We start from the raw sequence: 27,298 nt of genomic DNA on the forward strand, positions 1-27,298 counted from the left end.
TCCTCGTCAAGGTCGTCAATTAAGGGCACAATAACAAGGGGAAGAACATCCCATGGTATAACCTCGACCACATGTTCACCCTCCGGGTGACCTATGATAACTACGTCGTTTAGTATAGGGGGATAGCTAACACATCATCATCGATGATCTCGCCCAGAAGTGCGAACGGCTGAAAATCATCCATGTCGCTGTCAGAAGTAGAGTCGCTATCAGATAAGATGACCTGAACCTCCGGCACATAGTCATCGTCGGAGGATAGCTCCATCGGGTCTACGTCGTCGTATATGTTGCTTCCTTCAGAGGAAGACATGATATCCTGAGAAATAAGTTGTTCGACACGTATGAATATTTGTTATTTTACATACATACACAAAATGTATTTTTTCACATAATGTTCATTTTAAGTTATCCTAATTGAGTTGTGTGGATTAACTTAAAGTTGCATGTCTACTATTTAGATGACTAAGACACTAATGTCCTTGCTTGATTTGTATGAGATGAATTCTTGTTGAAAATGGACCATGAAAAATGTTTATGCAAATGAAAACATTTGTTGTATTTAACTGGTTTTCGTGAGAGATCCCTAGTGATTGTAGACTTAGACTCGATAAAGAATCCTGGTTCACTACAATCGATGCTCTGATACCAAACTGTCACACCCGCTCGTAGCGGAAACGCAAGGTGTGATCTGTATGGTTTTCATTGCATAAATATCGATGACCATGAACAAACTATATGAATAAAACATACGCCATTGCCATTACATAAGTTTTTCAAAAGATTACAACATAAGTTTAGTGTGTCGGTTACAAACCATTAACATAAAAGTAATGTGTTATTGTTTCATACATTAACATGAAATAAACTACTAAGGTTTAAACCATCATATTTCCGCAAAGAGGCCGAATATAACAGTTAAACCCTCCAAAAGATGGCATGGAGTTCTGGTACTTGTTATCTTGACTGAGAATCCCGACATGGTCCTTTAATTCCCTGAAATACATGTTAAGTTTGGAAAACATCAACAAAAGTTGGCGAATTCATGCGGTTTAGTTGTAAAAGACGTATTTAAAATGTAAGTTGTAGTATGTAAAGCGTCAATGAAATCGTTGATCATTAATGTTTTGCAAGGACATTAATATGTGTGACGAAAAAGGAAGCAATCCAACCCTAGACGATTTTATGCCGATTCCTATCGACTGGGACACAAAAGCACTCTTCCGTATGGGTCCACGACCAAGAGTGGGGCTCGCCAAAACCCATTAGATCTAACCACTTGTACCTAGGTCCAAACTGGATTAATGGTGCTTAGATGTATAACCCTAATTCGCACATGATCTAAGGTGTTTCATTCCCTAACTTTAACATACGTTGAACATGTATTTTCCCCGATAGTTGTAAAGTTGTAAAACATTTAAATGAATAGGGGACATGAACTCACAGTATCGCGTCCTGTGAATAGATGAAAATAAGATCTCACGTGCGGTCGTCCTGAATAGCGTTGCGACCTACAAATGTTCTTATTTTTGTTAGACACTTCGGTCTTTGTAAATAACTTGAGTACAAGTCTTGTGTCTTATTTGTGTGTAAGACTTGTATGTCTATACTGCTCGTTGAACGGTGTATTTAGATGAATGAGTTGTTAATCTGTTATATATATATATATATATATATATATATATATATATATATATATATATATATATATATATTTCACCAATATATATATATATATGTCATCTTGTATCTTGTGAGTTGTATAGTCGGATTTAGTCCTCTTAGTCTCGTGTCTTATATGTATCAATTGTACGATTGTGTTTACAATAATGGTATCATTGGGCCGAGCCCATGTTTTCATGTTTTTGGGCCCCAAATAGTGTTGGGCCTAAATAGTGTTGGGCCTCAAATAGTGTTGGGCCTCAATAGTGTTGGGCTTGAATAGTGTTGGGCTTGAATAGTGTTGGGCTTAAATAGTGTTGGGCTTAAATAGTGTTGGGCTTGAATAGTGTTGGGCTTAAATAGTGTTGGGCCTTGGCACATATGTTTGGTATTGGGCTTGGCCCATGTGTTTTTGTTAAGCCCATTAAGTATAATAAGCCCATTTGTTATAAAAATAGCCCACTAGTATAATAAGCCTTTCATTTTTATAAAACCTTTTTATAAAAATTTACTAAGTACATTTGTTAGTAAATAAAAACATACTAGTTTTTGTAAGTTTATAAACATCCGAAAATTTGTTATCGATAGTATATTTATATTTCGTGTCGAAAAATCGTCTAAACATCGTAGTAACTCTTCGGATTGGCAATTCACTTATGTAGTCGTCCGTCGTTCGTTTTGACCATAAATGGTGTCCGATTATTTGAATCGTCCGTAACTCGTTTTAAGGCGTAAATATGTGAAGTCTTGTAAGACTTTAGTCGAAATGTTTATTGTGTTCATTTGTATCATTGTATTCAAGTTCCTAGTTATAATACATATAACTAATACAAACATATAACACATAGCACTTAAGTTGTTAAGTTAACTAAATATATATTTTCTCAAAAATATATATTTATATCAAACTTTGATTTTATAAAAACTATTCTTAAAAATCTTTTAATCTAATAAAGATTTTGTCAAAAATAATAGTTTTTATAACTTATGATTTTTAAGAAAACTTGGCCATATTTTATTAGAAATATGGACTTTGCCATGTTTAATAAAAACACATCTTTTCTTATAAAATCACCACCAATCTTCTCATATTTTTCTTAATAAAAACATAAGAGATTTATAACATAACTTATCAAGATGAACTCATAATCATGTAGGGTTTTGGTATGATCTTTACATATGTTTACTAGTCCAAAAATCATATTTTACTTCTAGTTTTAACAAGCTTTTTATAAAAACCCATCTTGTATGTTTTCTTTTTATAACTTGTAAAAGCATTATCTTTAGTTAACCACTTTATATACTTTAACAAAAACAAAGATCATGATCATCCATCTAATCTTTCACGCTTAACAAAACCCTTAAACACTTTCATGAACACTTGTTAGATTATGTTTTTAACATCATCTAACAAGTTATTTGTATGCTAATCATCAAAACTAGATCAAATATGCAAGTAATCATCAATAAATCACAACATAAACACACTTTTATATTATGATTATTATTTTGCTTCTTTATATTTTCATCTTATTTTGTATTGTTCTTTTAGTTATAAGTTGTTCTTTAACAATAAATACATAAATAAGTATGAAAATAAAGGATTTAGAATGCTCACTTCTAGCTCTTGGCTAGGGATGATCTAGGTGAAAATGAAAAGCAAAGAATATGAAGATTTGATGGTTGAAAGCCCTTAGATGGATGGAAATGCTTGCTTCTACTTGTGGTTGCCTTAGATCCTCCTAAGTTCCATGAAAATGCATCTTGATCATCATGAAAGTGGCTTGAAATTGAAGATGGGTGACGGTGTATATGGACCGAAAATGGGTTATGTTTGGGAGCTTTTGGTGTTGTGAAAATGGAAGGTGAAAGTATGAGTGAAAAGCTTAGAAGTGAAGTAACTAGTTACTAGTAATGATCATACTTTCACCACTTACATCAACTTGCAAGACTTTAGTAACCATCTAGGATATTTGTGGTAACAAGTTGAAAAAAAAATGGGGCCCACAATTGGTGTTGTAACCGTGAATGGGGGGGGGGGGTTTCCCTTTGCTTTTGCTTCTTGAATTACTTAGTAAATATGTTAGAACTTTTAGTTAGATGTTTTAGGAAGTTTATAAGTATAAGTGTTTAAGTTTTTAAAGGGTGTTAAATGATCATTACTAGACCAAAATGATCCAATTAACACTAGATGACCATAAAAAAAAAGATTTGATATTGTTCGGTCATTCGTTTCGAATTGTTTCGGTTAGATGTTATTTGAACGCTAAGTTGCGTAACTTGTGTGAATTGATGTAGTTATTGACTCGGATGATACCCGAATGTATCCTCACATGAATTCTGTGTTAAATAATATTTTTACATGTCGTAAAATATTAGAAAGCTGATTTCTGCGGAAAAGTGTTGAAATCGTCGCTTTTAGTGCTTTTCGGGCAATTTTTAGTGTTATCGGACTTCGGAAAGGATTTAAATCAAACCCTTGTATTCCTAGTTAGGGTTTAATATATATAAGATGTTGGACTTTCGTCTAAGTCCTAAAGATGTCGTTTAGATGATTTTCTTCGGATTCTGCTTTTTCGTCAGAATACTAGTTTATTAGGTGCTTTTCTAGTAGTTTCGATGCATTGTTTAAACTGTTCCAAATGTACTTAATAAAAATGAGTCATATGCATCCTAAGTAAGTATTCCTTGAGTATTCTATGTGTATGTCACGAAATAAGCAGTTCGGATGTTCAAAATGAATAAAAATGTAGCTAAAAATGTAGCTAAAATGAGTATTTTAAGTGTGAAAAGTTACCGTAAAGTCGCAGTTGTCACATTCTCCCCTTGTTATTGAGAATTTCGTCCCGAAATTCTAGCTTTGTTATTCTTTTCAGGAGTCTTCGGAAATAGGTGGGGATATTTTGCCTTCATTTGGTCTTCACGTTCCCAAGTATACTCGGGCCCGTGACGAGAGTTCCAACGAACCTTTACTAACTTGATACGACTTCTCCGTGTTTTATTGACCTTCCAGTCCGCGACCTCAACAGGTTCCTCCGTGTATTGGAGTTTGTCGTCAATGTGAATTTCATCCGTAGGAATGGTAACGGTTACTTGTATTGGACTCTTTTTAAGATTAGACACATGAAACGTGTGGTGTACACTGCTAAGTTCATCTGGTAACTTCAACTTGTAAGCAACAGTGCCAATCTTTTCTAAGATTTCAAATGGTCCAATGTAACACGAGTTAAGCTTTCCACGTTTACCGAACCTCGCTACGCCTTTCCAAGGGGAGACTTTCAACAAAACTTTCTCTCCAACTTCGAAAGATGTTTGTTTTCGTTTTCCATCTGCGTAAAGCTTTTGTCGATCGCGAGCCGCCTTGATACGGTCTCGTATCTGAAAAATTTTATCAGTAGTATCTTGGACTAGTTCCGGACCAATTAATTGACTATCGCCTGTTTCCGCCCAACATAGCGGAGAGCGACACTTTCGACCATAAAGAGCTTCAAACGGTGCAGCTCGTATACTTGTATGGTAGCTGTTATTGTAGGAAAACTCAACTAGAGGTAGATGATTATCCCAATTGCCGCCTAAATCCATAACACATGCACGAAGCATATCTTCGAGTGTTTGGATTGTCCGTTCGCTCTGGCCGTCAGTTTGTGGATGAAAGGCCGTACTTAGATTCAATTGAGATCCAAAGGCCTGTTGAAATGATTTCCATATTCTTGAAACAAAACGACCGTCTCGGTCCGAAATGATTGAAATAGGCACTCCATGACGAGCCACTATTTCTTTGAGATAGATTCCCGCTAGTTTCTCAGTACTATCCTTCTCCTGAATCGGTAAGAAGTGGGCGGACTTTGTCAATCTATCGACGATTACCCATATCATGTCATGGCCTTTCGAGGTCCTGGGTAACTTCGTAATGAAGTCCATCGATATTTGTTCCCATTTCCAAGCGGGAATCTCGGGTTGTTGTAATAAACCCGACGGTTTTTGATACTCTGCCTTGACCTTCGCGCAGGTCAAGCATTTTCCAACATAGATAGCAATATCCTTTTTGAGGTTAGGCCACCAATAGTACTCCTTTAAGTCATGGTACATCTTATCTGATCCAGGATGGATCGAGTACTTTGACCTATGTGCTTCCTCAAAAATGAGATCTCGGAGACCTCCAAAGAATGGAACCCAAATTCTACCTGCAAAGTACAAAGTTTCATCTTCCTTCGGCACTAACTGTTTTTCCATGCCTCGGAGTGATTCTTCTAGAATATGCTCTTCCTTGAGCGCTTCTTGTTGTGCATTTTGAATTCGTGCGGTAAGATCTGTGTGAATCGTCATCTCTAGTGCTCGCACTCTTAGTGTTTTAACTCGTTCCTTGCGGCTCAAGGCGTCTGCTACAACGTTTGCCTTGCCCGGATGGTACTTGATCTCACAGTCATAGTCGTTCAATAATTCAACCCAGCGTCGCTGACGCATATTTAATTCTTTTTGGTTGAATATGTGTTGTAGACTCCTATGATCTGTGAAAATAGTGCACTGTGTACCATATAAGTAATGCCGCCAAATTTTCAAAGCAAATACCACCGCGCCTAACTCTAGGTCGTGAGTGGTATAGTTCTTCTCGTGAACTTTCAATTGGCGGGACGCGTACGCGATAACCTTTTCACGTTGCATGAGAACACAACCCAAACCTTGGTGCGAAGCATCACAGTATACTACAAAGTCATCGGTACCGTCAGGTAATGATAAGATTGGTGCGATGCACAACTTGTCTTTAAGAAGTTGAAATGCTGCTTCTTGTTTCTCTCCCCAATCAAATTTCCTGTCTTTCTGTGTAAGAGAAGTTAGCGGTTGAGCAATCTTTGAAAAATTCTCAATAAACCTCCGATAATATCCCGCTAAGCCCAAAAATTGTCGCACTTCCGTAGGAGTCTTGGGCGCTTCCCAATTTTTAATCGAATCAATTTTCGACGGGTCTACTTGAATACCTTTCTCGTTCACTATATGCCCGAGAAATTGTACTTCACGAATCCAAAAATCACATTTGGAAAACTTCGCGTATAGTTTCTCCTTCTTGAGTAGTTCTAAGATGGTTCTCAAATGTTGTTCATGCTCGTCTGCCGATTGTGAGTATATCAAGATGTCGTCAATGAACACTATGACGAATTTGTCGAGATACGGCTTGCACACGCGGTTCATTAAATCCATGAAGACCGCCGGTGCGTTCGTTAAACCAAAAGGCATAACGAGAAACTCGTAATGACCGTAACGAGTTCGAAAAGCCGTTTTCGGTACGCTTTCTTCTTGAATCCGTAACTGATGATACCCAGATCGTAAGTCTATTTTTGAATAAAAACTCGACCCTTGAAGTTGATCAAATAAGTCGTCAATCCTCGGTAGTGGATACCGATTCTTGATGGTGAGTTTATTCAACTCTCTGTAGTCGATACACATTCTGAATGTCCCGTCCTTCTTTTTCACAAAAAGAACTGGAGCTCCCCAAGGCGAGAAACTCGGTCTGATGAATCCCTTATCCAACAACTCTTGAAGTTGTGTGGACAATTCCTGCATTTCAGAAGGTGCTAATCGATACGGAGATTTAGCTACGGGTGCGGCTCCTGGTACCAAGTCGATGTGAAATTCGACTTGTCGATTAGGTGGTAGTCCTGGCAAGTCTTCAGGAAAGACTTCAGGAAATTCTTTTACTACCGGAATATCCGTCAACTTCGGCCCATCGGCCTTCTTGTCTACAACATGCGCTAGAAAGGCAATATAACCTTTCCGTAAGTATTTCTGTGCTTTCATGCAATTGATGATCCTTAATGGGGTGTCACGCTTCTCTCCATGTATAACAAGTGTCTCTTCGTTCGGTAGTGGTAGTCGAATTATCTTCTCGTGGCAAACGACTTCGGCTCGATTGTTGGATAGCCAATCCATGCCAACCACTACGTCGAAACTACCCAATTCAATGGGTAAGAGATCGATATTGAATTTTTGTTCGCCAAGTTCTAAGGTACACTCCTTAACAACTTCTCCCGTCTCTATTAGTCTACCGTTAGCCAATTCTATAGAATATGGAACATCTAGCTTACTAGGTTCCAAGCCCAGAATATTTTTAAATTCTATAGAGATAAAACTAAAATCGGCTCCGGTATCAAATAATATGGATGCAAAATGATCATTGAGGAGAAACGTACCAGTGACCACATTAGGGTCTTGGCGCGCATCCTTGGCTCCAATCACAAAAGATCGACCACGAGCTTGGTTTTCTTTAGGACAATCTTTCTTGTAGTGATCTTTGCTTCCGCATCCAAAGCATCCTTGACCACGACCATTCCCGTTCCCATTCTTGTTATCAAATCCACTTCCCGATCCAGTATTATTTCCCGTTCCCCAACATGATTCAGCACGGTGGCCATTCTTGCCACACTTGTCACACTTGACAACCCGACAATCACCCAAGTGATGATATTTACATCGCTCACACTTAGGTAAAGTACCAGCGTACTTCTTAGGACCAGTGTCGTTTGTGGCTACAAACGCCCTTGCATCCTTTTGCGGGTTATTCTGTCGCCTGTTGTTGTTGTTGTTGTTGGGGTTATTGTTATTGTTGTTGTGGTTGTTGTTACTGTTGTTGTTGTTGTTGTTATTACCGCAGGTTCCCTTCTTGAAATTCGAGTAATTTCTCTTCCCACGGTTGGAAGACTCGGCATGTGTTTCCTTTTTATCATCACCTTTCTCACCGAATATTTTCATCCTGACCCCGTCTTCAGTAAGACTCACTGCTATAGTCACAGCCTGAGTAATAGTCGTGGGTTTAGCTGCAGTAACCAAACTTCGAATCTTGTCAGAAAGTCCCCAGATGTAGCGTTCGATACGCTTGTATTCTGGTGTCACAAGATAAGGAATCACGCGGGACAGATCGTGAAACCTTTGCGTATATCCCGTGATATCAGCTCCGACCATGGTAAGGTTCCAAAACTCGTTCTCCAACTTCTGGAGTTCAGCACGAGAACAGTACTTATCCCTCATACGTTCCTTCAGTTCCTCCCAAGTTAACGCATAAGCAGCGTTATCACCCAAAGTTTGCACTTGTAAGTTCCACCATGTAAGGGCCTCGTTAAGAAACAAGCCAGTAACGAAAGTGACTTGCTGATTAGCGGAACATCTGCTCATTCTGATTGTGGAATCCGTTTTCTCAGTCCATCTCACGTAAGCCACAGCACCGCCTGTGCCATCGTAGTTGAGTGGCTTGCAGTCCAGGAACTGCTTGAATGTGCACCCTGTAATTGGACAACGGATTCTGAATGAGCAAATAGTGAATCGTACAAATAGATTTAGAAAGAAATTTGATGAGTTGTAATTAAAACAACTAAACGTTACCCGTATTATTTGTTCCACCTGAATTACCGCCTTGACCCTGGCCTCCCGATCCGCCGGTGCCACCACTTTGTTCGACACGGGATGCCTCATACAGTGCGATAGCTTGGGCGATCCTCTGTTCTATTAGTGCATTTAATTCAGCCTCGTTTGTAGGCATCGGTGGAGGTGGGGGTGGATTAACTGTCCGTGTCCGTAAGACTCTCCTTGGTGGCATGATTCTTCCAAAGGAGAAATAGGATAAAGATTAGACGTTGATTTGATTTCTTAAATAATTTTACTAAGCATAAAAAAAATATACATCTTTAACATTAATAGCAATATCACCAAGAAACATATAATGCGAGTAAATAAGTTAACATAAACAATAAGATATGTCCAACCAGACCACTCAGATGCATTTAATAGATAACACCAAGTTTTTCATATATATAGTCAACCGGTTACATTATCGTTTGAAAGGAAACAAAAAAATAGACTCGGGCTACATAACCCGGTCATACTAGTCTAGTACAACAAAAGAGATAACAAGGTCTTCCTTCCAACTGTGTGATCCGCTGTATGTCGGTTGTCCTAAAAACTTGGTGGAGCATCAATATGTACACAAAACGGATATAGATACCCGTCCCAAAAGCACGATACCTGCAAACATAGTCTATGGGGGGGGATACTGGCGGTGGAATCGGGAATAATAGCCTGTGAACATCAGAAACCCTACCCTCCAAATCGAGCACCAAACGATGAAGGAACACACTCTGCTGCTCGAGCGCCAGAACACGGGCAGGTAGATCGACTGGTGGTATATCCACGGGTGGCATCTGGGGCGGTAGTGGGGGTAATGGTGGTGACCCTGGTGGTGGTGGTGGAGCCTGAAGTACCAAACCAATAAGGTGAGTAAGTTCATCCTCGAGTTCACTAACTCGACGGATAACAAAATCTATCTGATGCTCGAGTGTCAGCACACGGGCACGTAACTCGGTAGTAGCAGCTGGGAAATGCAGTGGGTGGTATGGATACGTCAGAGGCATAACATGAGGGGGTGAGTATGGCGCAGTAAGAGGCTCGACACTGGGTGGTATGTGTGCATGTTCGGATGGTCCGGCCTCATCAGTATGGTCAGTCGGTGGTATGATAGGTGCGAAGTGTATGAGGCGAACATGCTCAGGAGATGCATCTGGTGCAGGGACTGGAATAGGTACAGGGATGACTGGCTCTGCTGGCATCATGTCATCCCCAAAGTCTGCATGGCCCTGTAGTGCGGATGAGGTAACGGACGCATAAGTGGAAGCATCCGAATCGGTGTCTGAATCAGAAGAGATAATAAAAATCGGAACCACCGGTGCTGGAACCTCTAGAATAACCAAATCATGAACATCCCCGTCTCCCAACTCGTCATCCAAATGCTCCACAGGAATCACAGGGACTACAACGTCGTCCTCCTCGTCAAGGTCGTCAATTAAGGGCACAATAACAAGGGGAAGAACATCCCATGGTATAACCTCGACCACATGTTCACCCTCCGGGTGACCTATGATAACTACGTCGTTTAGTATAGGGGGGATAGCTAACACATCATCATCGATGATCTCGCCCTGAAGTGCGAACGGCTGAAAATCATCCATGTCGCTGTCAGAAGTAGAGTCGCTATCAGATAAGATGACCTGAACCTCCGGCACATAGTCATCGTCGGAGGATAGCTCCATCGGGTCTACGTCGTCGTATATGTTGCTTCCTTCAGAGGAAGACATGATATCCTGAGAAATAAGTTGTTCGACATGTATGAATATTTGTTATTTTACATACATACACAAAATGTATTTTTTCACATAATGTTCATTTTAAGTTATCCTAATTGAGTTGTGTGGATTAACTTAAAGTTGCATGTCTACTATTTAGATGACTAAGACACTAATGTCCTTGCTTGATTTGTATGAGATGAATTCTTGTTGAAAATGGACCATGAAAAATGTTTATGCAAATGAAAACATTTGTTTGTATTTAACTGGTTTTCGTGAGAGATCCCTAGTGATTGTAGACTTAGACTCGATAAAGAATCCTGGTTCACTACAATCGATGCTCTGATACCAAACTGTCACACCCGCTCGTAGCGGAAACGCAAGGTGTGATCTGTATGGTTTTCATTGCATAAATATCGATGAACATGAACAAACTATATGAATAAAACATACGCCATTGCCATTACATAAGTTTTTCAAAAGATTACAACATAAGTTTAGTGTGTCGGTTACAAACCATTAACATAAAAGTAATGTGTTATTGTTTCATACATTAACATGAAATAAACTACTAAGGTTTAAACCATCATATTTCCGCAAAGAGGCCGAATATAACAGTTAAACCCTCCAAAAGATGGCATGGAGTTCTGGTACTTGTTATCTTGACTGAGAATCCCGACATGGTCCTTTAATTCCCTGAAATACATGTTAAGTTTGGAAAACATCAACAAAAGTTGGCGAATTCATGCGGTTTAGTTGTAAAAGATGTATTTAAAATGTAAGTTGTAGTATGTAAAGCGTCAATGAAATCGTTGATCATTAATGTTTTGCAAGGACATTAATATGTGTGACGAAAAAGGAAGCAATCCAACCCTAGACGATTTTATGCCGATTCCTATCGACTGGGACACAAAAGCACTCTTCCGTATGGGTCCACGACCAAGAGTGGGGCTCGCCAAAACCCATTAGATCTAACCACTTGTACCTAGGTCCAAACTGGATTAATGGTGCTTAGATGTATAACCCTAATTCGCACATGATCTAAGGTGTTTCATTCCCTAACTTTAACATACGTTGAACATGTATTTTCCCCGATAGTTGTAAAGTTGTAAAACATTTAAATGAATAGGGGACATGAACTCACAGTATCGCGTCCTGTGAATAGATGAAAATAAGATCTCATGTGCGGTCGTCCTGAATAGCGTTGCGACCTACAAATGTTCTTATTTTTGTTAGACACTTCGGTCTTTGTAAATAACTTGAGTACAAGTCTTGTGTCTTATTTGTGTGTAAGACTTGTATGTCTATACTGCTCGTTGAACGGTGTATTTAGATGAATGAGTTGTTAATCTGTTATATATATATATTTCACCAAATATATATATATATATATATATGTCATCTTGTATCTTGTGAGTTGTATAGTCGGATTTAGTCCTCTTAGTCTCGTGTCTTATATGTATCAATTGTACGATTGTGTTTACAATAATGGTATCATTGGGCCGAGCCCATGTTTTCATGTTTTTGGGCCCCAAATAGTGTTGGGCCTAAATAGTGTTGGGCCTCAAATAGTGTTGGGCCTCAAATAGTGTTGGGCTTGAATAGTGTTGGGCTTAAATAGTGTTGGGCTTAAATAGTGTTGGGCTTGAATAGTGTTGGGCTTAAATAGTGTTGGGCTTAAATAGTGTTGGGCCTTGGCCCATATGTTTGGTATTGGGCTTGGCCCATGTGTTTTTGTTAAGCCCATTAAGTATAATAAGCCCATTTGTTATAAAAATAGCCCACTAGTATAATAAGCCTTTCATTTTTATAAAAACCTTTTTATAAAAATTTACTAAGTACATTTGTTAGTAAATAAAAACATACTAGTTTTTGTAAGTTTATAAACATCCGAAAATTTGTTATCGATAGTATATTTATATTTCATGTCGAAAAATCGTCTAAACATCGTAGTAACTCTTCGGATTGGCAATTCACTTATGTAGTCGTCCGTCGTTCGTTTTGACCATAAATTGTGTCCGATTATTTGAATCGTCCGTAACTCGTTTTAAGGCGTAAATATGTGAAGTCTTGTAAGACTTTAGTCGAAATGTTTATTGTGTTCATTTGTATCATTGTATTCAAGTTCCTAGTTATAATACATATAACTAATACAAACATATAACACATAGCACTTAAGTTGTTAAGTTAACTAAATATATATTTTCTCAAAAATATATATTTATATCAAACTTTGATTTTATAAAAACTATTCTTAAAAATCTTTTAATCTAATAAAGATTTTGTCAAAAATAATAGTTTTTATAACTTATGATTTTTAAGAAAACTTGGCCATATTTTATTAGAAATATGGACTTTGCCATGTTTAATAAAAACACATCTTTTCTTATAAAATCACCACCAATCTTCTCATATTTTTCTTAATAAAAACATAAGAGATTTATAACATAACTTATCAAGATGAACTCATAATCATGTAGGGTTTTGGTATGATCTTTACATATGTTTACTAGTCCAAAAATCATATTTTACTTCTAGTTTTAACAAGCTTTTTATAAAAACCCATCTTGTATGTTTTCTTTTTATAACTTGTAAAAGCATTATCTTTAGTTAACCACTTTATATACTTTAACAAAAACAAAGATCATGATCATCCATCTAATCTTTCATGCTTAACAAAACCCTTAAACACTTTCATGAACACTTGTTAGATTATGTTTTTAAACATCATCTAACAAGTTATTTGTATGCTAATCATCAAAACTAGATCAAATATGCAAGTAATCATCAATAAATCACAACATAAACACACTTTTATATTATGATTATTATTTTGCTTCTTTATATTTTCATCTTATTTTGTATTGTTCTTTTAGTTATAAGTTGTTCTTTAACAATAAATACATAAATAAGTATGAAAATAAAGGATTTAGAATGCTCACTTCTAGCTCTTGGCTAGGGATGATCTAGGTGAAAATGAAAAGCAAAGAATATGAAGATTTGATGGTTGAAAGCCCTTAGATGGATGGAAATGCTTGCTTCTACTTGTGGTTGCCTTAGATCCTCCTAAGTTCCATGAAAATGCATCTTGATCATCATGAAAGTGGCTTGAAAATGAAGATGGGTGATGGTGTATATGGACCGAAAATGGGGTATGTTTGGGAGCTTTTGGTGTTGTGAAAATGGAAGGTGAAAGTATGAGTGAAAAGCTTAGAAGTGAAGTAACTAGTTACTAGTAATGATCATACTTTCACCACTTGCATCAACTTGCAAGACTTTAGTAACCATCTAGGATATTTGTGGTAACAAGTTGAAAAAAAATGTGGCCCACAATTGGTGTTGTAACCGTGAATGGGGGGGGGGGGTTCCCTTTGCTTTTGCTTCTTGAATTACTTAGTAAATATGTTAGAACTTTTAGTTAGATGTTTTAGGAAGTTTATAAGTATAAGTGTTTAAGTGTTTAAAGGGTGTTGAATGATCATTACTAGACCAAAATGATCCAATTAACACTAGATGACCATAAAAAAAAAGATTTGATATTGTTCGGTCATTCGTTTCGAATTGTTTCGGTTAGATGTTATTTGAACGCTAAGTTGCGTAACTTGTGTGAATTGATGTAGTTATTGACTCGGATGATACCCGAATGTATCCTCACATGAATTCTATGTTAAATAATATTTTTACATGTCGTAAAAATATTAGAAAGCTGATTTCTGCGGAAAAGTGTTGAAATCGTCGCTTTTAGTGCTTTTCGGGCAATTTTTAGTGTTATCGGACTTCGGAAAGGATTTAAATCAAACCCTTGTATTCCTAGTTAGGGTTTAATATATATAAGATGTTGGACTTTCGTCTAAGTCCTAAAGATGTCGTTTAGATGATTTTCTGCGGATTCTGCTTTTTCGTCAGAATACTAGTTTATTAGGTGCTTTTCTAGTAGTTTCGATGCATTGTTTAAACTGTTCCAAATGTACTTAATAAAAATGAGTCATATGCATCCTAAGTAAGTATTCCTTGAGTATTCTATGTGTATGTCACGAAATAAGCAGTTCGGATGTTCAAAATGAATAAAAATGTAGCTAAAAATGTAGCTAAAATGAGTATTTTAAGTGTGAAAAGTTACCGTAAAGTGGCAGTTGTCACATCTAACTCAGAAGAACAAGCAATTTGATTGGGGATTCAAGCAAGAGGAAGCGTTTCTGACTTTGAAACAAAAACTTTGCGAGCGCCTGTCCTATCCTTGCCTAAGGGCAATGATGATTTCGTCGTTTATTGCGACGCATCTAAATTAGGTCTTGGCTGCGTCCTGATGTAAAGAAACAAAGTCATAGCATACACATCGAGGCAGTTGAAGATACATGAGAAGAACTACACCACTCATGATCTTGAGTTAGGTGCAGTTGTCTTCGCACTTAAGATTTGGAGACACTATTTGTACGGTACAAAATGTGTGGTTTTCACGGACCACAAAATTCTTCAGCATATCTTCAATCAGAAGGAACTCAACATGAGGCAACGACGTTGGGTGGAGCTTCTAAACGACTATGATTGCGGAATTCGCTACCATCCTGGTAAGGCGAACGTCGTAGCCGATGCTTTGAGTCGCAAGGAACGTACTAAGCTTCATTGTGTTCGTGTTCAATCTGATATTCAAGCTCAATCCGATATCCAAGCACGTATTTCTTAGGCTCAACAATCTTGTGTTTCACAAGGTTTGATGGATAAGGAATTTCCTTATCACATAACACCTGATCTGGAACTGAAGGACAATGGATCGTATTACTTCATGGACCGTTTGTGGGTCCCGAGCCAAGATAACCTCTGCACCTTGCTTATGGATGAAGCCCATAAGTCTCGTTATTCTGTTCATCCTGGCTCAGATAAGATGTATAAGGATCTTCGTATTCAGTATTAGTGGCCTGGTATGAAGAAAGACATTGCCTTATATGTATCAAAATGCCTTATTTGTCTTAAGGTTAAGGCTGAACATCAGCGTCCTTCTGGTTTATTAGAGCAACCAGAGATCCCAGTTTGGAAACGGGAAAACATTACTATGGATCTCATTACCAAACTTCCGCGCACAAAGAAAGGTCATGATGCCATCTGGGTAGTCGTTGATCGTCTTACTAAGTCGGCGCATTTCTTGCCAACCCGTGAGGATTTTTCTGCTGACAAACTTGCTAAAATCTATGTGGATGAAATTGTAGCTCGACATGGTGTTCCTTTGAACATCATTTCTGACAGAGATGCTCGTTTCACTTCTCATTTTTGGAGAACCATGCAATCTGCTATGGGGACCCAACTTAATCTGAGCACAGCTTATCATCCGCATACGGATGGTCAGTCTGAAAGAACAATCCAGACTCTGGAGGATATGCTTAGAGCTTGTGTGATCGATTTTGGTGGTAGTTGGGATTCACATCTTCCGTTGATTGAATTCTCCTACAACAACAGTTATCACTCCAGCATCAACATGGCTCCTTTAGAGGCTCTCTATGGTCGAAAATGTCGTTCACCAGTCTGCTGGAATGAGATCGGTGAGGCTCAGCTTATTGGACCTGCCCTCATTTTAGAGACAACATATAAGGTAAAGAAAGTTCGTGATAACCTTCAGACAGCTAGAAGCCGTCAAAAGAGTTACGCGGACCTAAAATGCAAGCCCTTGGATTTTCAAGTCGGTGATCTTGTATTACTTAAGGTCTCACCTTGGAAAGGTGTGATCAGATTTGGGAAGAAAGGAAAACTTGCACCTAGATACGTTGGACCATTCAAGATCGTCGAAAGAATCGGTAAGGTAGCCTACAAACTTGAGTTACCTCCAGAACTTGGGAATGTTCATCCAACCTTTCACGTGTCCAATCTCAAGAGGTGTTTAGCTGATGAGAACCTCCACATACCGCTTGACGAAATTCGTGTTGATAAAACACTGAAATTTGTTAAGAAACTGGTGGAAATCATGGAACGTGATGTCAAGTGGCTTAAACGCAAGCGCATTCCTTTGGTCAAGGTTCGCTGGGAATCTAAACGTGGACCCGAGTTTACTTGGGAACGCGAAGATCAAATGAAGGCGAAGTATCTGCATCTCTTTCCACGAGTTTCCTCTAAATAAATTTCGGGACGAAATTTCCGCAAGTAGGGGAGATTATAACATTTGTGCTTGAAATCATTGTGAACAGTTCAGTTATCAATAAAACAATGTTATTTGATCCCAATGTTTGTTTGGTTATGTTTTACATTTTTCATGTTTTGACTCTTGTTCAATTTTAAACTCTACATCGCTTTCTGGAGAATTATACGCAAGCTGGTGCGTAAACGTGTCAAAAATTACTTTAAATGAAAGCTGGTGCGTAAACGTGTCAAAAATAACTCTACATCGCTTTCTGGAGAATTATACGCAAGCTGGTGCGTAAACGTGTCACACCCCTTTCTGCGGCGGAAGCACAAGGTGTGATCATGAAAGGTTCTCATTGCATACGAAAGGTAAACATACTACATGCTCATAAAAATAACTTTAAATACCAAACATTTCATAATTTGAAAACATAAGTTTACCGTTTACATCGCGAGATAGCATGAAACATTGTCTTAAAAGTTTACAACTTTATTTAAACATAAACATAGATGACATCCACAAGCATGAGTAAGACCACGCGCACATCCACCTTTAGTTACCTGAAATGTGAGTTTTGGAAAAACGTCAACATAATGTTGGTGTGAATTCATGCAGTTCTTGTATTGAACGTTTGTATACTTTGTATGAAAACATGGTATGTATCTTGTGAAAATCAAGTATTCATGTATATATCAAGTATTCATGTATGTATCAAGTTGTTAATGGGTTGCAAGGCCATTAACATGTGACACGAAATAGGAAGCAACCAAACCTTAGGCATTTTTCTAGTTGGCATATTCTGAGACACAAAAGCACTGCTTGGTACTCGTTCTCACCAATAGTGTAGCTGCCCGACACCCGTTAGATCTAACCTTTTGTTCTGCGGTCTAGGTATATTGTTGATTAATGGTGCTTATGGTACCCTATTCGTGACACAATTTCTCGTATTATGTATCATTTCTCGTATCATTTCTTGGTACTAGTTTTCACCAAGAATGCTTCTTGTTTTTGTATCCATCATACCATATGTAAACATTGTAATATTTGTAACATGTATTTCACCCCTGAAGTTATAAAACTGAAAACAGTTAAAAGAAAAGGGGGAGCATGAACTCACAACTTTGCGTTCTTGCGTCGTAAACTTCACCGGATTTGCTTATCTAGTGTTGTGACCTAAACGTGTTTCCTTAACGTTAGTCACTAGACTTGTGTCGCACAAGTACAAGTCACTATGTTTTGAACAAGTTTTCTTGTGTTAAAAATAATTTATATTTTTAACTAAGTGTCTTACTTATATTATTTTCTCAAAAATAAATATACATTTCTTGTATTTTGCACCAGAATTATGTATCTTGTATGTTGTATGTGTATTTTTTGTACTTTCACTTCTTACGAGTATTTAGTTGTTTTGGTCAAAAATTAACGAAGTAATTAAGTGATCAAATTAGTTAAGTGAGGTAGTGTGCTAAAAAGTGTGTTGGAAATATGCTGGTTAACTTGTTTAGGAAAAACAGTTTTCAGGATATGGCTCAGGATATTGAGCTATATCTAAGATCAAACTATGAGCAAAAAATAAAGGAAATGACACGAGATGTACGAGGAAAGCCCTTGATCAATCTAGATCGCCGGCATAAAACCTCGGGAGCTGGCAATCGCAGCTGCCTTGTTCTTCTTATTGCTTTTAACTTCAGGATACAGTGCAGGATATCGACCAGATCGCTAAGTGTTACAATGCTTTTTGTGAAAGTGAAAGTTGCGGAAGAATAAGTGTGAGAGAGTAGTGAGTGTAGCTGTGATGCCCTATTCGATCTCGTATACCCACCTATTTATAGTTACTAAATACAAACTAAAATTCCTATAAATATGGGATGCTCCCAAATATTCCATTAATAACGTTGCAGGTCGGGAAAAGCGGCTTCAACGTCTTTATTTGAATGACTTAGACCGAGTCTCCCGGAGAAAGGGTCTTCGCGAACGTTGGGCACTTGAACTCGTACTCCTGCACACAATCCGTTAGTAATCCTGAGGATACCATTCAGGATGTTACCAATATCCTGAATGAGCATCCTGGACATGAACATAAATCACATAATCAAGATACACCTCAAGATATTTCCCAGGATATGGGCTCAGAATTTCACCCATAACAATTGTCCCCAAAAAATGTTACCGTTTAGTATTCTGGCACTAACGGTTATATTTTTTACGAATAACGAGGGAATTAAGTGATAAGACCCTAACGGGACTGGTTATAACCACGCAGCCTACATTCACTCATTTCACCCCTATAACTTCTCATCCTCATCATCATTTAACCTTCACCGAAGAGAAAAAAGGTAAATATCTCTCTCTCACTTACATCTCTTTCCTCCATACTGTTCAATATTCCGGTAATCATATGGCAAGACAGACGAGATCTAGCTCCGGCGACTCTGCTCCCACGTTCATTCACCAGAATATTCTCCAAGATCCGGAGAAGGAAATATGCTCTTTCGACAGTGCCCACTTGTCGGCTGATGTGTGTAAAATGCAACATATAAAACACATCAATTAAGGCATAAAACTAACCCTTTTTAAGTACTAATGTTGGAAAAAGAGTGTTTTTGTCTTCCTTTTGTATTTTCAGGATGAAATGAGCTCAAAATCACAAAAGAAGCAGAAAGACTACTAAATCTACCATAAATACAAGAAAAGGAACAAAAGTGAACTGCCCGGACCCTCAACGGCACCTCCCAAGACAAAGAGAAGAGAAACAGAGTCTGAACACGCCCCGTGTCCAGCGAACACGGGGGCGTGCCCAGGAAGCAGCAGAAAAGACAAACCAGTAGAAGCTTCCATTGCTCACCACGGGGCCGTGCCCAGCGGGCACGGGGGCGTGTTGAAAGTACAGCAGGCGCATTAATTGTAATTCGCAATTACAATTAATGAAGAGAGAGAATGTCAGACGGGCACGGGGCCGTGTTCAGCGAACACGGGGCCGTGTCCAGCGTTCTGTTCAGCCTATAAATAGAGGAGCTTGGTTTCATTCTCTCTCATCCCTTGGCACACCACCTCTCTCACACTTCATCCACCACCCATCACCACCATAACACCATCATCCACCACCATCATCCATTGTCCATCATAGAGTGTGTGAGTCGTCTCGGGATCCAAGATTGATCGTAAGAGTTCTTGACAATCAAGGCCATGTTTGCCTAAGTCTCTTACATCACTTGGTGAAGACAAGTGTTTAGTATAATACTTTTTATTTTTAATCTTTTGCACTTTTTATTTGGTTTTGTATTAATGACTTTAATAACTAGTTACTTATGTTGAAGGTGATCTTTCCTTATCGTTTGTCCGTGGTGTCTTGGCGTTATTTTACTGTCTATATAAAATAAAAGATTTTCACCATTCATATCTCCACGGTCTATATGGAGATATGTTGGCTACCTGGTCGGGGGTTAAGGGAACGGTTTGGTAAAGGTCTTGCCCTTGTTCAGCGTTTAGAGGTCCTGCTTGGGACCTGGGTCAAATTTAGTAGGATCTCCTTCAATGCCCATAGGTATTGGATGGCGGGGATCCAAACTCTTTGACCCCCTCATAAGTTAACTACTATTAATACTATAACCCGGCTATTTAGGACTGTATCCCTGCTGACTCAGACTACTTAGCCGAGGGTAACGTCACCGCCAAAAGCGGGGCCTACCATAATTTGCATTAATAACTTAATTCATTATCTTTCAATAATCCGACCCTTTAGGATTGTATCCTTGCTGACTCAAACTACTGGGTTGAGGGTAACGTCACCTTCAAAAGAGGGGCCTACTACAATAACTAAGATAATCTCTTAAACAAGTGCAAAAGTGCGAAAATAATCAAAGGTTATACTAATACACGTGTCGGATCCAAGTGATTCATCTTGTCTATCTGTTTTTATTTTATTTTATTTTTCAGTATTTAGTTAGTTTTTATTTTTCTTAGTTTAAAACATTTTTCTAACTTTTTGATTTGATTAGACGTTGAGGATAAACCGGTATTAAAAGCTCTTGTGTCCTTGGACGACCTCGGTATCTTACCAACACTATACTACGTCCACGATGGGTGCACTTGCCCATATGTGTGTTTAGTGTTAGTAAATATCGTGTTTTATAAATTTAAAACTTGGCTAAAAGTGTAAAAAGGGCTTAATTATATATCTAAAAATATAACACACTTCACGCACATCAAGTTTTTGGCGCCGCTGCCGGGGACACAAGGATTTTAAGAAAGTTAGGAATCAACGGCCTAATCATCTTTTTATTTTTCTTTAATTTTTTAGGATTTTTTTTTAGATTTTTCAGCTTCTGCAGAGCTCAGCACGGGGCCGTGCCTGCTGAACACGCCCCCGTGCCCAATCATTGGAACTGGCAATCCTGTTTTATATCAGACAGTAGGCTGAACACGGGGCCGTGTCCACTCAACACGCCCCCGTGCCCAAGATTCAGTTGCTGAAAACAGAACCGTTTGATCCCGGCGGTTGGTAACTTCTGATACAAACATGAGTAATAGTGATTCTTTTTACTTTCGGCACTCTTATGGTTTGTGGTGTCAAATATGTGGAGGCGAACACGAGGAATTAAAATGTTTCTTCCTCACTTATAGGCCACACTATATAGACCCACCCATTCCTTGTAGCCTTAAGAGGGGCGAAAGTAAAAATAAACACTATTTCTCCCTCGAATGCGCCCAACCGGATATTCTAGGAGATATGCTCCTTGACGAGCTATTTCAACTAGAAGAACTACTTCTAAATTGGTCAAAAGAACTTAGGAAGGATTTCTTAGATCCATCCCAAGACGATGACCATGAGGAAATGTTGGAACCGCATTCTGACAACCTCGTGGCTCCCGAAAATACCTTTCTTCCTAGACAAGACGTGGACGATAGTCGTCCCTGTGCCGATTGTGCCGTGAAGGACTCCCCATCGACCTCGTTCGGTGCATACATAGACCTGAGCGATTCGGCATACACCTTCTTTAACGAGAGCCCGGAAAAGGGTTGGACTTGTCCACCTAGAATGAAAATAGGAATTACCCTCACCGACAACCTCTTGCGTTCTCGCCTTAGTATAGGACAATTAAGGTATCTTAGGCACTTTGGGGTTGTTCCAACAAGTCAGGAGCCACCCGATATAAGTAAGCGCCTTAGAAAAGACAAAACTCCACGAGACAGCCCTCCGACACGGGGCCGTGTCCGGTCACCACGACCCCTTGTTCGCTCAAAAGATTTTCTGCTGATTCTGTCAGAATACGGACAAAATGTGTCAGGATTTTCTCTGCACACGGGGCCGTGTCCGGCGGACACGGGGCCGTGTTCAGTGTGCTGTCGTTTTCTTTAAATGCAGCCTGAATCCTGCTCATTTTTGACCACTCCACCAAGCAGAGATCCCTGGAATCTTCACATATACCATCCTAGGTAAGTACCAAAAGAAGGTTCCTAAGGACCATCTTATCTTTTCCACTTTTTTTCATTTCCTCTTCTTCCAAAAATTTTTCAAACCCTACCTCCATGGAAGCTTGGAAACCCATGATTCCAACCTTCTATGCAAGGTTTGTAGGAATTTTCGCTATGGATTCTTGTCTAAAGTTAGTTCCATAACTGTGTTTTTAAATTATCTAAGCTCATAACACGACGAAAGTATATAGAAATAATTTAAAAACCTAGAACCATTAGACAAAAATTCCTGCAGACAGTGAACACGGGGCCGTGCTCACTGAGCACGGGGCCGTGTTCGAGGTACTGTTTTGCAAAAATTTAGTTCCTCGGCTTATTTCGCAGAAAATGGCCAGCCGGAACAGCGGAGCATCTTCAAGGAATAACCGAAATGGAAGGAGATCGTCCACCGCAGAGGATTCCCTAGTAAACTACGTTTACGCTTTAAGGGAAGCCGTGGACGAATTGACAAGTGTAGAAGAAGCTTTGGTGGATCGCGTTAATCATCTGACGATAAGTTTGGAGGGCTGCCTGCAAGAAGTAAACCTTCTGCACCAAAGGATAAACCTTCTTGCTTCCCCGCCTTTGGTTCCGGTGATTACACACAGGGCGTGGAATGTGGTACCCGAGGTTATCATCCCAGCAGAATGGCACGCCTTGCACCAAGTATCGCAACCAAGGGTAGTGCAAGGAGTCCCGGTAAGCGCTCCTCCTCAAGATATCGACGAGAATGAAGCTACCTTCTACCTCCCAAGGGAGATAGAAGAATGGCTTTGAGTGAGAACCTAGGAGCCATGGGCTGAAGAATGTTTCTACATCGGGAAGCTATTCCCGAAATTTTCCTAAATAAGTAGAACCTTTATGATAACCTTATGTACCCCTTAGTTAATTAACTATATTTATGTAATCTCTCTATTAGCAATGTCATGATGGTTTTTATGATTTATGGACTCATGGTGGTAATGGATGAAAAAGGGAACGAGAAAAAATGGAACCATGCAGAAGAACAGAACAAACCGACAAAAATCTCCATAACAGAAGGCTCCACACGGGCCGTGCCCAACCAACACGGCCCCGTGCTGAGCCCCCTGCAGGAAATCACCCAGTTCAGGTAACTGGACACGGGCCGTGTTCAGCGAACACGCCCCCGTGTCCAGGCTTCTGTTTCAATTCTATAATTTTTGTTACTGGCACTTGACCACGGGGCCGTGCCCGGTCAACACGGGGCCGTGTCCAGAGCGCCAGTAACACAAATCTTTGTTTTTAAACACACTTTTACATATTCTAATCAACCAAAAACTCTATTTTTGGACACATTGAGGACAATGTGTAATTTAAGTGTGGGGGGGATGCTAAAACCTTGGAATTTTGCAAAATCCTAAAACAAGCCTTACACAAAACTCTATTGGAACCGCTAAACACCCCAAATTTTTTCAAAAACTTTTTCATTTTTTTTTTTATTTACTTGTCTTAGTTTAAGTTGGGAATAACAAGTTATAAAAGGGTTATATTTTTACAAACTTACAACCGATAGCGTCGTGATAAAAAGAACTAACATAAGAAAATTATGAAACGGTATAACAAGTCTAGCTAAAATTCGATTATATATGCTTGGTCACATTAAAAACCCATTCCCACAAAAAAGTGAGTTTTGAGCCTTTATTGAGCATAAAAATACACATACTTAGATTAAATGCTCATTTTTCGTTTCTTGTGTGAATAGCCGCTCGGTCTTTACAAATCTAGAACTTGCCACGACGATACATTCCCGGTCCTTACCAACTTAAACCCAAGTAAGTAAATGATGGAGGCATTAGGACTAACTATTTTTCTTTCAAAACCATTATTTTTCAATTTTTTTACTTACCCAAAATCCCCCTAGAAAACCCCTTTGAGCCTAAACCTTTCATTTCATTACCCCAAAAACAATTTTTTTTTACCCACCAAAAACCTTTTTCATTTTTTTTTCACCTTTATTTTAGTAACAAACTCGGTTTTTCATAAACATACCTTTACGTGAAAAAAAAAAAAAATAAAAAAAAAAAATAAAAATATGATGAAGTCAAAAACAAACATAAGCTACAAAAAGCTTGTTTGGAGAAATACTTCAAAAATAAATGTCACCAAAAATAAGGTATTTCACGAAAACCGACATTTGTTACGATTTTCGCCCTTTTTACTAACCACTAACCAACCACCCACCTTTAAACCCAAGCCTTCACCCCAAAAGACCTCTTGATATTTACAAAGGTAAAAGTTAAAAAGGAGGAGGATTGATCGCTTGGCAAGCATATGGAAAATGTAAATCCGTGCCGCTCTCGAGCGATTCACTTAAATATACACCTTCGGCCGAGTGATTGAGTGATCTCCCGTGAGGTATGTGAACTTGTATATAAATGGAATTTTAATAAGGCATGTTATGCCCAAATAAGTAGTTTATCTTATGAAAAGTTCAAAATAAACCATGACGAATAAGATTGTAAATAAAATAAAAATAGAACCTATCTAAACCTTGGATTCCCGACACTCTAGGACAAGTTGAAAAACTTCTCTTCTACCTATTCCATTTGGGAGTGTAAGCCACATTAAAAGAGTTTTGCTTGAGGACAAGCAAAAGTTCAAGTGTGGGGGTATTTGATGTGTGTAAAATGCAACATATAAAACACATCAATTAAGGCATAAAACTAACCCTTTTTAAGTACTAATGTTGGAAAAAGAGTGTTTTTGTCTTCCTTTTGTATTTTCAGGATGAAATGAGCTCAAAATCACAAAAGAAGCAAAAAGACTACTAAATCTACCATAAATACAAGAAAAGGAACAAAAGTGAACTGCCCGGACCCTCAACGGCACCTCCCAAGACAAAGAGAAGAGAAACAGAGTCTGAACACGCCCCGTGTCCAGCGAACACGGGGGCGTGCCCAGGAAGCAGCAGAAAAGACAAACCAGTAGAAGCTTCCATTGCTCACCACGGGGCCGTGCCCAGCGGGCACGGGGGCGTGTTGAAAGTACAGCAGGCGCATTAATTGTAATTCGCAATTACAATTAATGAAGAGAGAGAATGTCAGACGGGCACGGGGCCGTGTTCAGCGAACACGGGGCCGTGTCTAGCGTTCTGTTCAGCCTATAAATAGAGGAGCTTGGTTTCATTCTCTCTCATCCCTTGGCACACCACCTCTCTCACACTTCATCCACCACCCATCACCACCATAACACCATCATCCACCACCATCATCCATTGTCCATCATAGAGTGTGTGAGTCGTCTCGGGATCCAAGATTGATCGTAAGAGTTCTTGACAATCAAGGCCATGTTTGCCTAAGTCTCTTACATCACTTGGTGAAGACAAGTGTTTAGTATAATACTTTTTATTTTTAATCTTTTGCACTTTTTATTTGGTTTTGTATTAATGACTTTAATAACTAGTTACTTATGTTGAAGGTGATCTTTCCTTATCGTTTGTCCGTGGTGTCTTGGCGTTATTTTACTGTCTATATAAAATAAAAGATTTTCACCATTCATATCTCCACGGTCTATATGGAGATATGTTGGCTACCTGGTCGGGGGTTAAGGGAACGGTTTGGTAAAGGTCTTGCCCTTGTTCAGCGTTTAGAGGTCCTGCTTGGGACCTGGGTCAAATTTAGTAGGATCTCCTTCAATGCCCATAGGTATTGGATGGCGGGGATCCAAACTCTTTGACCCCCTCATAAGTTAACTACTATTAATACTATAACCCGGCTATTTAGGACTGTATCCCTGCTGACTCAGACTACTTAGCCGAGGGTAACGTCACCGCCAAAAGCGGGGCCTACCATAATTTGCATTAATAACTTAATTCATTATCTTTCAATAATCCGACCCTTTAGGATTGTATCCTTGCTGACTCAAACTACTGGGTTGAGGGTAACGTCACCTTCAAAAGAGGGGCCTACTACAATAACTAAGATAATCTCTTAAACAAGTGCAAAAGTGCGAAAATAATCAAAGGTTATACTAATACACGTGTCGGATCCAAGTGATTCATCTTGTCTATCTGTTTTTATTTTATTTTATTTTTCAGTATTTAGTTAGTTTTTATTTTTCTTAGTTTAAAACATTTTTCTAACTTTTTGATTTGATTAGACGTTGAGGATAAACCGGTATTAAAAGCTCTTGTGTCCTTGGACGACCTCGGTATCTTACCAACACTATACTACGTCCACGATGGGTGCACTTGCCCATATGTGTGTTTAGTGTTAGTAAATATCGTGTTTTATAAATTTAAAACTTGGCTAAAAGTGTAAAAAGGGCTTAATTATATATCTAAAAATATAACACACTTCACGCACATCATCGGCCCTCAAAACCTCCGGCATTTTCCCGGAAGGGACAATATTCCGGCCATTTGATCGGGAAATCCGATCAGATATGGTTTCCGACGAGTGGTTGTGTTTCAACGCTTTTCCTTTCACCCTAGGGTTGCAATTTCCTTTTTCAAACTTCATTACTGAGTTTTACAACACTACCAAAATCTGCTTCACTCAGACAATGCCAATGCTTTGGCGAGTTTTGTCTGTTCTTGATCAAATCAAGAGTATCTATATCCCTGACCTTTCCATTCATGATCTTCCCTTAGCATACTGGCTTAGATGTCATGGTTCTTGTCGATTTTTGTTTTATTATACGTCCAGCGACCCACTGATACTTCGTGCCACCAGGAGCGAGGAGGAATGGAAGTCCAAGTTCTTCTTTGTAAAAAGGGACTCAATCCCTGGTGGAACGGAATATCCAGTGCAGTGGTTGAAAAAGGGTAGGACTTAGGGTTTTAGTATGATCCTGCCTTATATCCTGTTTCATATCTTGTACTGACTTTTCTGTTTTCTTGTACACAGCTGACTTCAGGAAACTTGCACCCCCCTTAGCCGACTCACAGAAGAGAATCGACGCCATTAGACTTCTACCAGAAGCTGAAAGAAGTTTTAATCCGTCTCCTCCA

The 27,298-nt window shown here is 39.0% G+C and overlaps 2 long non-coding RNA genes across 2 annotated transcripts; both read right to left on the reverse strand.

Moving 5' to 3' along the window:
- Nucleotides 1-898: 898 nt before the first annotated feature.
- On the reverse strand, nt 899-3,436 carry LOC110926841. The gene is made up of 3 exons (XR_002585408.2): nt 3,278-3,436; nt 1,442-1,508; nt 899-993 (listed from the first exon to the last, which is right to left on the reverse strand). It is a non-coding gene; the product is annotated as an uncharacterized LOC110926841 (long non-coding RNA).
- Nucleotides 3,437-11,364: 7,928 nt separating this feature from the next.
- Nucleotides 11,365-13,883, reverse strand: LOC118486429. Its single transcript, XR_004879045.1, has 3 exons — nt 13,706-13,883; nt 11,908-11,974; nt 11,365-11,459 (listed from the first exon to the last, which is right to left on the reverse strand). It is a non-coding gene; the product is annotated as an uncharacterized LOC118486429 (long non-coding RNA).
- Nucleotides 13,884-27,298: the final 13,415 nt, after the last annotated feature.

This window comes from Helianthus annuus, chromosome 14 (genome assembly GCF_002127325.2).
Source record: "Helianthus annuus cultivar XRQ/B chromosome 14, HanXRQr2.0-SUNRISE, whole genome shotgun sequence".
Lineage (NCBI taxonomy): Eukaryota > Viridiplantae > Streptophyta > Magnoliopsida > Asterales > Asteraceae > Helianthus > Helianthus annuus.